Raw genomic sequence first — 11,399 nt, 5'->3', positions numbered from 1 at the left:
AGGACTCACCATTCAGGAAAAGGATCTAGGCAGCATCATTGATAATAAGTTGAAATGTTCTGCTCAGTCTGCAACAGCAGCCAAGAAAGCCAATAGAATGCTAGGGATTATTAGGAAAGGAATGGAGAATAAAACTGAGAATATCATAATGCCTCTATATCACTCCATGGTGCAACCTCATCTTGAGTACAGTATTGTGTGCAGTTCTAGTCACCAAATCTCAAAAAAGTATAGCAGATTTAGAAAAGGTACAGAGAAGGATGACCAAAATGATAAAGGGGATGGAACAATTCCCTATGAGGAAATGCTAAAGAGGTTTGGACTATTCAGTTTGGAGAAAAGACGGCTGAGAGAATATAAAATAATGAGTGGAATGGAACAAGTAAACGTTAATCAGTTGTTTACTCTTTCAAAAAGTACAAACACTAAGGGACACACAATGAAGGTACTAGATAATATATTTAAAACTAATAAGAGAAAATATTTTTTTACTCAGTACATAATTAAGCTCTGGAATTCATTGCCAGAGGATGTGGAGAAAGCTATTAATATAGCTGCATTTAAAAAAGGTTTGGACAAGTTCCAGGAGGAAAAGTCTATTAACCATTATTAAGGGTAGAGTTGCAGAAATCCACTGCTTATTCTTTGGATAAGCAGCTTGGAATCTATCTATCCCTTGGGATCCTGCCAGGTACTTGTGATCTGGATTGGCCACTGTTGGAAACAGGATATTGGGCTTGGTGGACCCTTGGTCTGATCCAGTATGGCATGTTCTTATGTTCTTACCAGTGGTGTGGAGAATTTTTTAAATTCTCACAATAATTCATCTGGTCCTCTATTTAAAAGGCACCATTCAGTATTAGTGCACTTCTGAAAATGTATATTCCATGCAGAACATTGCGCTCCTAGGAAAAAAAATCTTTTGGGAATTCCCTCCCTGAAAGTTACTTATGTGAAACCAGGGATCATAATTTTGCTACAGCAGGCCCAAAAATGTGGAACGTATTACCCGAGTCATTGAGGGCTGAGTCTGAGTATAAACATTTTCATAAGGATCTTAAGGCAGTTCTGTTTTCTGAGGCGTTTACTGTTTCCTAGGCCCATGTGAAAAAGCAAGTTTGCTTACCGTAAACGGTGTTTTCCGTAGATAGCAGGGAATTTAGCCATGCATAATGGGTTGCGTCGTCCACGACGTCACGGGGCGGAGCCTACTCTCTAAGCTCGAAGAGCTTTGAACTGCGCCTGTGCACGAGTTCCCGCGCTCCTCGAGCTTGCCTCAGTTTGTGACTAAGCTATGAATGGCGTGAGCGTAGCCAAGGTGACGGCTGTCCAGGGAGGTGGGAGGGAATGCATGGCTAAATTCCCTGCTATCTACGGAAAACACCGTTTACGGTAAGCAAACTTGCTTTTTTCCGTCGATAAGCAGGGCATTTAGCCATGCATAATGGGAGTCCCAAGCTGAAAGTTGCAAATAAAGAGTAATTGACATGCAGTAATGAATAAACAACAGTTTAATACTGAATACGGAACAATTTTGCAACTTACGCAGGTGGACAGCCAGAAAAAATTAAGGTAAAACAGAGTGCAAAATGGCAGTACCCAATGGGGAATCTGCTGCCGATTGCTGGTCTAGACAATAGTGAGATGTAAAGGTGTGTATGGAAGACCAGGTTGCTGCCTTACAAATGTCCTGGATGGGTACTCCTTGAATATGTGCGAAGGAGGTCGCAGTTGCTCTGATTTGATGAGCTGTAATAGATCCAGTAAGAGGAAGTGAGGATCTGGAATAACAGTAATGTATGCAAGATGTTAACCAATTGGAAAGAGTTCTCTTGGAAACTGGTTGTCCTGGGTTGTTTGGGTTGAAGGAGACAAACAATTGAGAAGACTTTCTTATTGAGTGAGTAATGTCCTTGTAGCAGGCTAGTGCTCTCTTACAATCGAGGGTATGAAGTACCCGTTGATGCTCTGTGGTGTGAGGTTCTGGATAAAATACTGGTAAGGAGATGGTTTCATTAAGGTGGAAGGCAGAAACTACCTTAGGTAAGAAGGATGGATGAGTCCGTAAGACTACCTTGTCTCGATGAAATTGAAGGTATGGAAAATTAATCACGAGTGCCTGAAGTTCACTGACTCGTCGTGCTGACGTTACTGCCACTAGGAATAGAACTTTCCATGTGAGGAATTTTAACGGAGACGTTAACATAGGTTCAAATGGCTCTTTCATTAGAGCCTCTAGGACTATGTTGATATCCCAAGGTACCATTGGTTTTTTTAATAGGTGGTGAAGGTGGAGTAATCCCTTCATGAATCTGGATATCAAAGGATGAGAGGAGATCGTGCCCTCTTTTTCCAAGCGGTGATAGGCTGCTATGGCACTAAGGTGAACTCGTATGGAAGTGACTGCCAGTCCGGAGAGAGATAAGGTGTGTAAGTAATCTAGTAAAAAGGCAGGTGAACAAGAGTAGGGGTCTATCTGTTGCAGTTCACACCACGCTGAGTATCTTTTCCATTTAAAGGCGTAACTGCGCCTCGTGGAAGGTTTTCGTGCTGCGATTAAAATGTCCGTAACCGCTGTAGAAAGGTGTAAGGAGCTCAGTAAGCGCCGTTCAATCTCCATGCTGTCAAATGAAGGGATGCTTGCATCGGATGTATGAGGTTCCCCCCTTCTTGTGAAAGTAGGAGTGGATCTTTCGGGAGTGGTAGCGGTGGGAATACTGATAGACGGAGGAGATAGGTATACCATGGTTGCCTTGGCCATGCCGGAGCTATCAGTATTAAGTGCGCTTTGTCCCGTATGCATTTCTGAATTGTGCGGGAGATTAGCGGAATCGGGGGAAAGGCATATAGAAGGCCTTTGTTCCAGTGGAGTAGAAAGGCATCCTGCGAAATTCTGTATGGACTGGGGAGAAGAGAACAAAATAGGTGAACCTTCCGATTCTCTTCTGTTGCAAACAGATCTATCTCCGGAGTGCCCCACAGTGCGAAAATCTCGTTCGCGTTCGTTTGATTGAGTGACCATTCGTGCGGGTGGAAAACCCTGCTCAGCTTGTCTGCTCTGGTATTGGCTAGGCCTGGTAAATATGATGCCTGTAGGAAGATGTTGTGGCGTTCCGCCCACTCCCAAATTTGTACTGCTTCCTTGCATAGGGCTAAGGAGCCGGATCCCCCTTGTTTGTTGATATAAAACATTGCTACCTGGTTGTCGGTATGAATCATCAAGGATTTTCCTTGTATCCATGATTGGAATGCTAGGAGTGAATTCTTTATTGCTCTTAGTTCCAGTAAGTTTATTTGATAGGATTTTTCGATGGACGACCAGAAGCCCTGTGTTTCGAGATGGAGGAGATGTGCTCCCCATCCCTTGGTAGATGCATCTGTTGTTACAACTAGTTGATGAGGCGTGATTTGGAACGGGTTTCCTTCTGACAGGACTGAAGGTTGGAGCCACCATCTGATGTCTTTCCTCATGGAGTCCGTGACTTGAACTTTGTAAGACAATGGTTGAGAGAGTTGGTTCCATTGGGATTTTAAACCCCATTGGAGTCGTCTGATATGGAGTCTGGCATTGCGAACTACGTGTATTGCTGCTGCCATATGACCCAGTAATACCATAACCTGGCGAGCTGGAACGGATCGCTGACGTAGAAGAGAGTGAGCTATGGAAGTCAGAGTTTTTATCCTCTCGATAGGTAGAAAAGCTCTTGCCAGTGGAGTGTTGATAACGGCACCTATGAACTGAATGTTTTGTGTTGGATGAAGTTGAGATTTTTCGTAATTTACTATCCATCCTAGTTGATTGAGACACCGGAGTATGGTTGCTATATGTGTCTGCAGTAAGCCAGCATCGTGAGATACAATTAACCAATCGTCTAAATAAGGAAATATAGTTATGCCCTGTTTTCGGAAGTGTGCCACAACAACAGCAAGACATTTTGTAAATACTCTTGGAGCCGATGAGAGGCCGAAGGGAAGTACCTTGTATTGGTAATGTTGGTTTGCTACCTGAAAACAAAGGTATTGCCAACAGCTCTTGTGGATTGGAATGTGAGTATAAGCATCTTTTAGGTCTAGCGAACACATCCAATCGTTTGTTTGGAGAAAAGGTAGAACTGTTTTGAGGGAAACCATTTTGAATTTCTCTGTGTGTAGAAATTTGTTGAGAGCACGAAGATCTAGGATTGGGCGAAGACCTCCCGACTTCTTTGGAATGAGGAAATATTGAGAATAAAAACCGCTGCCCTGCTGATGTAGGGGTAAGAGATTGATCGCTTTTTGTTGAAGGAGGAGTGAGATCTCCTTGAACAGGGCTGGCAATTGAATCTGCGGAACAGAGTGGTGAGTAAGATGGGGCATCAGTGGTATGTTTTTGAAATGAAGCCGGTATCCGTGCTGTATAATACTTAGTACCCATTGGTCCGTGGTAATTTGCGACCATTGCTGATGAAAAATGGACAATCTGCCTCCTATATATGCTGTTGCTGTGGCCTGGAATCTCAAAAAGACTGCTTAGTTGCTTGTTGAGTAGTTTGAGCCTTTTGAGGTCTTTGCGCCCTTTGGCGCGGTCTTTGACCTTGCGATTGAGGTGGAGGACGCTGCTGTTGAAAAGGTTGCGCCCTATAGTGAGGTTGATAAGGCTGGTAGTATCGATATGGTCTTCGGTAGTAGGAACCTCTCTTATATGTAGGATAATAACGTCTGGAAGGAGGTTGTGTCTCTGAAGGAGACGTCAGAGATTGCACTGCGATATTCTGGTCCTTTATGAGAGAAACAGTTTCTTGAAGTTTTACTCCGAAGAGATTGTCAGGTTTACATGGTAAGTTAGCTAGACGATCATGCACATCTTCGCGTATACTGCTAGCTCGAAGCCAAGCCATACGTCTAGCAGAGATGGCTACCGCAGAAGCCCGTGCTGAGGTGTCGAATGCTTCATATGAAGTACGCAGCAAGTGGCGGAGGCCTTCCTGCGTATCATTGAAAATCTGAGAGAATGAAGAGTCTCCTTGTGAATTGTGAATTAAGGGTTGAAGTTTCTGTGTGCATTGAAGCAGATATTGGATAATATAAAATTGGTGGTGATTGATACGGGAATTAAGCATAGAATTTTGATACAATTTCTTGGCGAAATCATCTAAAAGTTTGTTATCTTTCCCGGGAGGAGTATTTGAGAAAAGCCTATTCTTTTTAGCTTTTTTCAAAGCTGATTCTACCACGATGGAATTATGTGGAAGTTGCACATTTGAATAATGTGAGGTCTTTTGAAGTCTGTATTTTAAATCTAACTTCTTTGATAGTGGATTGAGAAGTAGTGGAGTTTCCCAAGACCGTGACATTAGATCTTCTAGAACCTGGTGAGGAGGTAAAGCTGTGGGCTCCGAAGGGAGGTCTAGGATTTGTAAAAGACCCATGACTTCTGTCCTTGGGTCTGGGATTTTTTTAATTTCAATATTTAATGCAAGTCCCAATTTTTCGAGGAATTTAGCATATGTCAAATCCTCTGGAGGAGACGTTGGCTGTGGTAATTCCTGAGGCGGGTCCGATGGAATTCCTGTGGAGCTGGTTGGAGATGATGGAGGAGACCCCGGTGGGGAAACTGTATGTTGTGAAAACACCGGTGAAGTAGAGTGCGATGGAGAAACATGTGGCGAGGGAGAAAAATCCGGATTTTCAGGAATGGTTTGAGGCTCCTGTGGTAAACCTTTAAAAAAGGTGTGGAGTAAAGTAGTTATTTGGAACATCGTGTCTTCAGCCGTAGCTCGAGACTGGGTCTGAGATATGTGCTTAGATTTTTTGAGCCGTTTAAGTGGTGGCGTTGTCGGCGGAGATATTGTCCTCTTTTTTGGCTGAGGAGGATCGCTGCCTAACTCAGGAGAGGTATCCCAACCTGAAGGAGGGTCATCAATTACTATATCTGATATTACAGATGAAGGAGAATGGTGTTCCACATGCTTGGAGGCGGAGTGATGCACGGAGGACACCCGCTGTGGCGAGACATGTTTTGTTTTTGCAATTGATTTCTTTGGGATCTGTTGAGTATCAGACTTATGAGATTTTGTCTTTAAGTGAGTCGAATGAGTCATGATCTTTGAAGCTGCGTCGTGGCGCTTCGTAAGTGAGCTTGAAGCAGCAGTATGCTTCGTAGGTTTTGAAGATGCGTCGTGTCGCTTCGTGAGCAAGCGCGAAGCGTCAGAATGCGTCGTAGGTTTCTTTTTCTCAATATGCTTCGAAGATGTATGACGCGAAGCAGATGGTGTTGACGCATGCGTCAAGGCGGAGTCTTCCGTCGAAGCGACGCGCTTGGTAATCGATGGCGGGTGCGACGCACGGCCTCGTGTGCTCGAAAGTGAGCTTTGTGGGGTTCCAGTTTGGGGCTTTTGCTTACCCTGAGAGGAACCCGTCGATTTGTCTTCCATTGGGGAGGAGGCTTCAGGTACTCTAAGTCTCTCCATTTTCTCCTTTCTTTGTCTCCTAGCTCGCGGGGACATTTTCCCACAGTCCCTGCAAGTAGTTTGGTCGTGGTCGGGACCAAGACATAAATAACAGTAATTGTGGTCATCGGTGACCGACATAATTTTGCCACAGGAGCAATATTTGAATCCTGGGCTTTTCGGCATTTTTATTATTTTTTTTTTTTTTTTTATCTTTACTTCTTCTTTTCCGTCGTCTTCTTTTTTTTTTTTTTTTTTGGTTTTTTGAGGCGAGAGAAAACTACCACACGTCCGTGTAATAGCGCGGAAAACAAAAACTGAGGCAAGCTCGAGGAGCGCGGGAACTCGTGCACAGGCGCAGTTCAAAGCTCTTCGAGCTTAGAGAGTAGGCTCCGCCCCGTGACGTCGTGGACGACGCAACCCATTATGCATGGCTAAATGCCCTGCTTATCGACGGAAAAAATCAGTAACAGGTGTGTTGCGGTGGTTCTCTTCTTCAGCAGTTTGGTCTGTTAGTTAATGTTTAGTAATGTGTACTGTATTTTATGTCATGTTATTGTATGTATGTTGTTTGGAACTCGCTTAGAATTTAAGATAACGTGAGTAAAAAAAATGTTTTTTAACCTAAATTAAAATTCAGCATGGGACCTGTGAGCCCTCCTGTGCTGATGGGCCCTGCGGCAGCCCCACCCCCTCACGCAGGTTTCCATAGTAATAGGAAGCTGGTGTGAGAGGAGAGGGCGGGGCACCACAGGGCCTGTCAGTGCACAGGGGCTTGCAGGCCTCATATTGAAGATTTTATGTTCAACTCCTGTCTATTCATTTTTTCTTGTAACCCTCCCGAATATGGATCCAGATGGTTTCTGTCCGCTGTCAGGATCCAAAAGTCTTTGTAACATCAAAAAATGTTGTACAGAGAAAGGAAATGACTATAAGATGAACATTAACAATAGAACAAATTAACAGAACGCCTTCCCCCACCCCCTGTGATGCAGTCATTGAGACCACAAGTAACAGCAACGTTTGTTATACATCCAATCATACATTAGGCAAATCATTGAAAGTCATACTCCAAGCTCTGTGTGAAAGCGAATGTAAATACCAATCCCATATTTTCAAAAATGCCCTATGTTTTTTGTGACTCACTTCTAACTTATCCTCATATTTTTCCATAATGCACTTGTGATTGACAGCATTCCTAAGTTACATCATTGCAGGAGTCTCTGCTGTTAACCATTTTCACAATATCAAGTTTTTGGCAAGAAAAAAGTATTTTCCTACCCCACAACCTTGAGGTTTTTACTGTAGCAGCTGCTGCTGCTGCAACCCAGGACCAGGGGCAGAGGCCAGAACCTGGGAAGGGGCGACGGTGGGAGGAGGTCTCCTTACATCGCAGGGACTTTTGGGTGGAACCCAGGGACTCTCCCGTTGCCTATGGGCATTGCCTGTTTTAAATCCAGCCGTGGGCTATCCATGTCCCTCTCTCTCCTCATTTCTCAGTCTCTTGGGGGGGTGACGTTCCCTCAAACCATGGTGCAGGTGGGCTTCTGGTAGGTTCCATCATGCCCTTTGTACCTATCAGCTTGTAGGTGGCTCTTGGTATCCCGAAGACCAGGGTGATGTGCTGTAGTCCAAATTCTTTCGTGAGCCAGGCCACCTCCTTGAGGTACAGAGGGAAAATCCACTTGTTGTGCAATGAATTCTCCCACTTGTCCCAGTCCAACCTCTTCTAGGGTGGAAGGAGGAAGTGCAGGTGTGCCAGGTGGGTCTTTTTGGTTTCTCCTCAAAGAGGCTCCAAAGTATGATGATAAGGTTGGAGACTCTCTTCCCTGCTATAGGTGCTTCTTGAAAAGAACTGTACGTTTCAGAGGCTCCATCTTAGCATTCCAGATAAAGGAGATGATTGTCTTGGTAAGGGCTCTGGTCACTGCTGGTGGAGCACAAATTCAGCCTTGTTCTGGAGCACAGGGCCTTTCTCCTGTTGCACAGGTTTGTTTGGTTTGTTTATTTTAATCTCCCCGGTCCTAGCTTCAGATTCATTTTTGCAGATCTCTCATACCACTATTTCTGGACCGTATCTCTCCTGAGCTGCACTCTCAGGATCTCTATCGAGCTTATCCTGATGGGAAAGGGGAGCAGTTCAGAAGCCATGGCCTCTTCTCCAAGCAACATAATCTCTGACTTCCCATTTGATCCCAAAACTCTTCAGAAGCCCTTGCATATATCGCTAGCATCCTCACTGAGGCTGCCTGTGCAGTGCATGTGCAGTGAACACTTTACACTACTCTGGAGTGTCCAGTGTAGTATGATGGCAGGCTAGGCATGGAAAAAGCAAAAGTGAAGTTGGCTTAGAAGTTGATTTTTTTAAATATCCTCTTTGATGATGACACAGGTGTCCTTGCTAGCCCCAAATGCTGAAGAGAAATCTCCTTTAAGAAATAACCTCTGTACTGCTCTGTGACTTGCAGCAATTGCAGCAGTATCTAGTCATCTTCCCCTGCTCCCCAGGCTGAATAGCACCTCTGCAGCCTGCCTGACTACTGCCAGCCCTATTGGACAAGAGATTCCAACACACGTCTCCTGCACCAGGGCACCCAAAGCTGCAACCTGAGCCATACGGTCATCCCAGAAGCTGGGGGTTTGTTTTTTTTAAATACATCTGAAGAAAATATTCTTTGCTGGTTAATGCTGGGAATGGATCCACTTGCAGATAGGTGCAGCTCTAGGGTAAATGTCACCCTGGCCAAGAATTGTTAAAGGCATTCCCCCCCCCCCTGAAAAAAAAATTATCTCTTGCTTCAATCCTGGCATTCTCTCCTTTTCTCATTCCTCCTCCCAGCATTCTTCCTCCATCCATTCTCTTCCCCGTCCCTCCAGGTATTCTTCACCCCTCCATCCATGTATTTATTTATTTAGTGGCTTTTCTATTAGAGGGTACATCATGTCGGTTTACATCAAACAGTAGGTAGAAAGTACAATGAACAGGGTCAGGGAATGGGAGTACAGAGAACAATAACTAGCATAATGGGTTACATGACAGAGAACATGATAGATCCATGTGATCCTCTATCCTCTCTGCTGGCACTAGCTCCCCCTTCTCCTCCCACCCTCTCAGTATTCTCCCCCTTCTTCCTTTTTCTGTCCATGCCTCTTTCTCAACATTTACTTCCCCTTCCTCCAAGCATTCTCTCCCTCCTTCTCTATCTCCTCTCGCCCAGTAGTCTCTCCTCCCTCTCTTTCTCTAGGCATTCTTTCCCTCCCCATCCTGCCCATCCAGGCCTAGCTGCCATGCTGCTTCTCATTCATGGCCAGTGCTCCTCCAGTCCTGGATCCAGGACTGTTTTAATCAATTATAGGGCCCTAAGCAAGCTTTTGTGGATGGGTGCCCTTTTATTTTTTTTCCAATTGACCCCTCACACATCTCACACCACCCACTCATACCCCCAGCTAATCAAAACCTTCCTACCCAATCGCTGAGTACCCCCACCTCAATCCCTGTTTGGCCTCCAAGTGCCAGCTCCCTCCCCCCCCCCCCCCAATCTGAACCTCCATATTCCCCGCTCTTTCCCCACAATCCAACTTCTGCTCTCTCCCCTACCCAGTCTCCCAGTCCCTGCTGCCCCACGTCTCCAAGTTCCCAACTCTCCCTTCCCACCCCACCAAGAGCTTCAAGCGAGCCTCTTCCTGTGCTTCTTGAAAGTAAAAAAAAAAACAAACCCCAGAAAAACAAAGAATCGCCAAAAAATTGTCAGCAACTGATTATTGTAACATGGTTTTCACTTTTAAGTGGAGCTTTCTTTTAAAAGAATGTAGTTCACTTGGAAAATTTGAATGACTCTTGGGTCAAGATTCAGATGGTTTGGCCAGCAAACTTTTGAAGGTAACCAGACAAACCCCTAGGCTTAATGTTTTTCTCCCTGCTTCCCGACTAAGTTTTGTCCAGGCAAAATTTAGCCACACCAAGAAAAATAAGTGGCATTGGGGGTGTTCTCATTCTCACCACATGGTTGCACTTTGCCAGGGCAACGCTGCCTGAACTAAGTTATCCAAGTAACTCTGGATAAATAGCAGTCCTAAAGTCACCCAGACCACTCTGGCCTGGCAACTTTAGACCAGATATTGAGCTGGCATAGCTTTGGGCTGAATTTCCAGATAAAATTACCCAGACATAGCTGGCTGATTGTTAACCTCTGTGAAATTATACATATAAATATGCCCACACACATACATGCACACACACACGAGCAACACAAAAAGCTTTTCAGCTGATTTGGACTCAACAGCATATCTATGGGTTATCCCCTCTCCTGCAAGCTTATACAGACCCACAGGGGACAGCAAGGTACAATAATGTGCTCTACAGCACCTGCAGGCAGTCAGACACAGCAATTTGGAAGACATCACCCCATTTTTGTGCTTTGGCCCTCACTTTGAACAAAGCTGCACCTTTCTCTGTGGTCCCAGCACCTCTGCTCTTTTGTGTGACCCATGTAGCTCTCACAGCTTATCAGTGAACCACACAGCCATGGATAAAAAGGAGCAATCGAGCCTGCCTCCTTAAAAGTGCAAGGGTGAATCGGCCAGCGCTAATTTTGATGCTGCCAACCTGGGAGCACCTACACCCTTTAGGAGGTGGACCCTTTGCAGCTAGCATTTGCCTGAGTTGCCTCTTCTGCATGTCCATACCCAGAGCCAGCATAGCTGCTGCCTAGCCCAACAGGCGATGTCAGAGGTGGACAGGGTGGCTGAGGGCGCCCCTTGTCTCCTGTAATCTGGGTGACTGCCCAGCTCACTGTATGCAAAGACTAGCCCTGGTTATGGGTGAGAAATGGGTCTGGTGCGGAAATGTAGATGACTGCCAATGAGCTCCATTTCTACTGGTCAAGCTGATCCAGTCCAGATCTTACTCCATTATAATTCTGCTTTTCTATGGGAAATGAGAATGAACGGTCCATGTATGCAAAAACTGGA

Source organism: Rhinatrema bivittatum, chromosome 6 (assembly GCF_901001135.1).
Source record: "Rhinatrema bivittatum chromosome 6, aRhiBiv1.1, whole genome shotgun sequence".
Taxonomy (NCBI): Eukaryota; Metazoa; Chordata; class Amphibia; order Gymnophiona; family Rhinatrematidae; genus Rhinatrema; species Rhinatrema bivittatum.
The sequence above is the reverse complement of the archived record's forward strand: the minus strand, read 5'-3'. Positions refer to the sequence as shown.